This window comes from Mastomys coucha, unplaced genomic scaffold, assembly GCF_008632895.1.
Source record: "Mastomys coucha isolate ucsf_1 unplaced genomic scaffold, UCSF_Mcou_1 pScaffold4, whole genome shotgun sequence".
NCBI lineage: Eukaryota > Metazoa > Chordata > Mammalia > Rodentia > Muridae > Mastomys > Mastomys coucha.
This window is the reverse complement of record NW_022196910.1, coordinates 50575506-50581540: the sequence shown is the minus strand read 5'-3', so window position 1 is coordinate 50581540 and position 6035 is coordinate 50575506. Positions and strand designations below refer to the sequence as shown.

Below are 6035 nucleotides of genomic sequence, written 5' to 3'. Positions count from 1 at the left end.
ATGAACTAACTAGTACCCTCAGAGCTCCCAGGGACTCAACCACCAATCAAGGACTATACATGGTGGGATTGATTGTTTTGGCAGCATGTGTATAGTAGGTGATTGCAAAGTCTATCATCAATGGGAGGAGAGGCCCTTGGCCCTGTGTAGGTTCTGTGCCCCAGTGTAGGGGAATGCCAGGGTCAATAAGTAGGAGAGGGTGGGGTGGCAAGCATGGGGAGGGGAGAGGCAACAGGGGTTTGTTCTTGTTTTTGTTTGTTTGTTTGTTTGTTTTTTGGAGGGGAAACTGTGAAAGGAGAAATTATATGACATGTAAATAAAGAAAATATCTAATAAAAAAAGAAGCATGAAGGTTGGGTTCTATAGAAGAATAGAATATTCACCTTATATGGGGCATAAAGAAATAGGCCATAAGTTTTTGCAGTTGAGTTTGGTTAAGACCATCCCAAACCCCAGTTAGAAATAATAGGATTGTGGAGAAATAACAAGGCTTATGTTAATTTGTTTATTAGTTTGAAATATAATTGCAAATGAGAAGGGTTATTTTTTTGTCACATGAGAAGACCAGTTTGGAGTGAAATGCTTTTTATTACTTCAGGTAATCAACTGAACTATTAAATAATAACAGCATTACCATAGTAACTACCCATTGCTATAATAATCTTGCTTAATTAGTTCTTCTACATCACCATTTTAATGCCAACTCATCATTTTTCCAGCAACCAAGATTAAAATGTTTAATATGTTATATAAAATATGTATATCATATATACATATATGTGTATGGTATACATTTTACAAATATATGTATAATGTTTAATATATTATATAATATATATGCTATAACATATAATATACATTTGTGCATATGTAATATACATACTATATTATATGTATATTATATATTAAATGTTTTATAGCTAAAAAGCCCACCAATAAAGAATACTTTGAAAATAAAAGTTGGTTTCACTCTTGCTTCTGAATCAAATCCTTCAAGTATCAATTTATTTTTACAAGAGACAACATGAAGCAAACTTATAAATGTAATAGTCACATCTATTATATCCAGAACACCTTCACAAATGTGATGTTAAGTACACAGTGGTTCAATAAACTCATTACCCATGAAAGATGGGCTTGAATAGTATTATATCTTCAAGTGATTATTCTACAAACACATTATTCTTCATGATTACTAAATGAAATAAATGGGTGATTATAGTAACAATCACTTACTACAAGACAGATGCTAGTGTACTAGGTACAAGATGTCCTTTAATATGCAAAGCATTTCACTGGCTCCTCTTCCAAAGGATCTTGCCTTTATCTAGCCTCAACAGACACCAGACATAGAGATATATATGCAGGCAAAGTACCCACACCCATAAAATAACATAAGGTAAAAGTAATAAACACTATTCATATCCATATTCAATTAATAGGAAAGAAGGAAAAACAATGTCTAGAATAGCAGACAGGGTAGCTAATCTATCTTTGGATAGCAGAGACAGGGCTCCAAGCTCCTTTAGGTGGTTAGAGATGAGTAGAATGGGAATATAAAAAATTCAATTATTTGTTTGAACAGAAAACATAGACCAGACTGTACTCTCTTCCCTTCAGCCCTGTTTCTTGGTGACTACAAGATCAATTGTCAGCCAGATGAAAATGGTGAATTGATGGCTATTATATAATTAGGTGGTATTTATCCTTAGTAGCAGACATTCTACCCTAATTAAGGATGAATATATCCACATACATATGTGCACAAACATATAAACATGTGTTTTCCAGTCTATTACTTTTCATTTATGGTCCCTGTGAGCAAATGATTGACAGAAACAAAGTAAAGGAAGGAATGATTTACTTTGGCATATAGTTTCATGCATGTCATATCATCACAGGTAGAGTGGTGTGGTAGAGTATTGCATATGACAGCACCCAGGGAACAAATAAAGGGCGAGAACGTAAAGGGTCCAGAGCAAGGTACCAATAGCATGCTTCTCAGTGATGCAGTCTTGTCAGAGTTTTCCCAAGGACACATAAAGAAACAATTATTCACCTATCAATAGATCACTGAAAGATCAAAAAATCATTTAGTCTAAGTCCATCTTGGTAAACCATTGAATCCATTAGAGTTACTCACATGAGTCTGGACAACTAGCCAACCACTACATAGCAAGCCCATCCCAGCATGGAGAACTCACAACCATCCGTACCACTGAAATATATCTCAAACACCAGTCAAACTTCTATCTTCTACATGCTCTGCTCCTTTCAAGGCCACAAGCAGCTAGGGCAAGACTGAATGATCAGAAGGTCAGGTGATAGATAAGCTGTGCCCATCACCACACTGTCCACAAGGAGGTGGAACCAGCAGCATCACCATAGACCTAGCTCTCAACTACATTGTTCTGCTTATGTTATGACTGTGGTCATCAAACTGCTCTACTTGATAAAAGTGATGACCTAGAAAAACTTTATACTATACCTACTTCTTCAAAAGATCTTACATTCTTCTCCTTAGCACATTCTGATAATGTCTTCCCACTCTGAATCCATCGGTGGACTAATCCACTAGGTCAGAACTCATAAGATAACTGGCTCTGGAAACACTCTTACAGACACACCCAATGGTGTGCCTTATTGATTACTTAGTTGTTTCTTAATATAATCATGTTGACAATAAAGATCAGTCACCACATTTATTTCTAGTCAATTTAATATCAAAATATATCACTTTAAATCACAATATTATGCCTCTGACTCAAAAAGGCTCATATGTACCTAATAATACAAGATACAAGATGTAACAAGTTCATTCATCTAATAATGGATCTATAGCCAATATCATTCAAAAGCATAAGGTCAAAGTCTCCTCTGACACTCAGAGCAAACTCTTAGTTGTAAGAACCTGTAAAATCAAGAGACATTATATACCTTTAAATACAATATTATAGAACAAACATTTCCATTCAAAAAAATCATCAACAATGGGAGAAGGGTTGGACCACAGTTCTTTTTTGCCACCAAAAGCCAGCAGGACAACCAAAGATCTAACATGAGCTCTAGTGGACATGCATGCCAGCATTAGCCTACAAGACTTCTCTCTTGGGCTGATCCACTCAATATGTGTGGATTTCCTATGCAGCCATCTCATATAACTTACATCTCCAGAATCCTGGTGTCTCTGCAACAGATAGAGCAACACTTGCAGCTCTATCCATTCCTCCTTCCAGGAATGGAACATGTGACATGTTATCTGGCCTCTGATATCTTCCTACAAATCCTTGATGGAGACCTCAAGTATCCCATAGCTCATGCATTCCTGCAAAACCATAATCATATGGACTAGATTCATCATACTACTAATTTTGACTATACTTTTAAGGTTTCACTTGGAAAGCTAAGCTGATTTGAGCTTTCCATTAAAAATAAAAAGGTATTTCATTAGTTGTGTTTTATTAAAAATTAAATCACATCAAATGTTCCTGTTTCTGTATACTTGAATGCTCCTGATATAGCTTCAATATTCTGAATGATCAAGCACACAGATCTCTGTAGGAAAATGGAAAGGTCTGAAGTCTTTCAGGGAAAGCCTCCAAGATATCTTTAGGTTTTCTCATGGGGTAATTCAGCAAGATTTAAGGCACTAGAAATAGATAATTGATTCAGTGTTTGTTTGATTGAATCCTTCTATAGACAATACATAGGACACAGCATGCTTTGTAACCCAGAAATGTGAGTAGTTGCTATCAAATTAAAATAAATAAATTCAATATTACCTGTGTAAAATTTGCATACTTGCTTAACAGCAACTTTTCTGCTTATGATTTTTCAAAATCATGTGACTGACAGTGGAGATAGCTGAACGTATTTCAATTCTCTGAGTTTTCCATGATGTTTTCAAGTTATCGACTCCAATAAAAGTGTGATGATTTCTTCCCAATATCTCAAATTTCTGTTGCTATAATTAGATACCACACAATAGTCTGTCCTTCAAGGTCCTTCAGCAGCCTTTCTTGTTCAGGCTCAGGCTGTATTTACATAATGATCATGGCAGAAGAAGAAGAAGGAGGAGGAGGAGGAGGAAGAGGAGGAGAAAGAGGAAGAGGAGGAAGAGGAGGAGGAGGAGGAGGAGGAGGAAGAAGAAGAAGAAGAAGAAGAAGAAGAAGAAGAAGAAGAAGAAGAAGAAGAAGAAGAAGAAGAAGAAGAAGAGGAGGAGGAGGAAACAGTAAAGCATAATTCCTCCAATTCCCCCTTCCTACAGAATAACTCACTGTGTCTGTTGTTGTGTAAATAAAACAAAAAAGAAATAACCATATACTTTACTACCCATAAGTGTCCTCACAGTCCAGTACTTGTGTAAGACAGCCTTTTCCTAAAGGCTCTACAGCTGTAGATTGCTACTCCACATAGCAGCAACTTCTCCTCTGGGGGAAACAAAATCAGGATGAAACTTAGTGTGATGATTTAGAAGAGCTGCCTTGGTCATGGTGTCTCTTCACAGCAGCATTAGAGTGTCTGAGATGCTGAGGTTTCTCAAGTAAGGAAACATTCATGAGTGAAGTCTGAAAAAGTATTAGATACCATTGAGTCTTTCATTCTTCATCATACTTATCTAAGTTAAAGTGGCTAACTTGCTGAGATGCCTAATGTAAATGAAAATATTATATCTTCCTCTAATAATAGATAAAGATATATTTAGACATTATTTAGGGACAGGAATTATTCTCTATTTGACAAATTAACAAATTAATTATTTATCATTGGCTTCCTCAAGTAGGTCTGCCCTTAAAAGCAAAAGTGTAAATATACTGCTTCCAATTAATGTAGCACCAGAGATTTCAGATTTTGGAACATATATGTACATAGTATAATGAAATGCCTTCAGTCTATAATAAGTATCCATTTACTGATGTAGATTCACTGGTGTTATGATACAAATTTATTTTATAAAGTGTCTTTTGTAATATAAGAATAATGTAATACTTCGAACTTGCTCTTCATTTTAAGATCATTTTTTATCTTATTCACCTGTGTTGTATTTGTGTTTGTGTTTGTGTTAGCCTACTGGAGTTTATGCGCATTATGTGCATGCAACAGGCCATAGAGGACAGAAGAGGGCATCAGACCCACTGAAAATGGAGTTGAAGATACTGCAAGTCACCATGTGGATGATGAGAACTGAACTTGAATCCTCTGCAAAACCAGTAAGCTCTCTTAAGCACTGAATTACATCCACAGCCCAGTAAGAGAGCTTTTATCTAAGTGTAAATTAAAAATTAACATCTTTGCTTGAATTAGCATATAATTATTGTATAATGAGGAAAAAGGGAAATGCTTGGCTAGTATTTTCTGGGCCGATAGAAGGAAAATAATATTGTTACTGAAGAAACAAGGATCAGTATCAAGTGTGACTCATTGAAAGGGGAAAAAAAAAACTTCTTCCAATCTCTAGATTGTTACATCCTCCCAAAGCTATGCAATGGGTGCTCTAAGGCAAAGCACAAGAGATTTTATATCATATAAAACATTTTTTTACTCATGTGTCAATCTCAAGTTCTTCCAAACTCCTCTGACAACTCTCAATATTATTGACATCCACAGGTCTGTTATTATCACTCTATGTAGTCCATAGACTACATATGATGTAGTCTATGATGGTGCCATTAGATGGCATCATCCACACTCATAAATTCATCTGTCACTACTGTAACAATGACTAAAATCTACTTATTTAACAAAAAATTCCATTTTAACAGTATTTACTGGCTTAATCAAAGAACATTTTCCAGTGGAAAATGGGAGATGCAGAATCATAGCTGAACAGAGAGCAGATGATGGAACAGCCCTAAACAGATCATTTATACCATTTTCTCTAAGGCTCAGGGAACATTGCAGAAGGGGGAAAAAGGAGGAGGAGAAGGAGGAGGAAGAGGAGGAAGAGGAGGAAGAGGAGGAGGAGGAGGAGGAGGAGGAGGAGGAGAAGTGGAGGAGGAGGAGGAGAAGTGAAGGAGGAGGAAGAGGAGGAGAAG

At 36.1% G+C, this 6035-nt stretch overlaps 1 protein-coding gene across 3 annotated transcripts in view; it reads right to left on the bottom strand.

Annotated features, from left to right (window-relative positions):
- The window catches only part of Tafa2 (TAFA chemokine like family member 2), a 472572-nt gene that overhangs the window by 353457 nt on the left and 113080 nt on the right, over positions 1–6035 (bottom strand). The window lies entirely within an intron of this gene.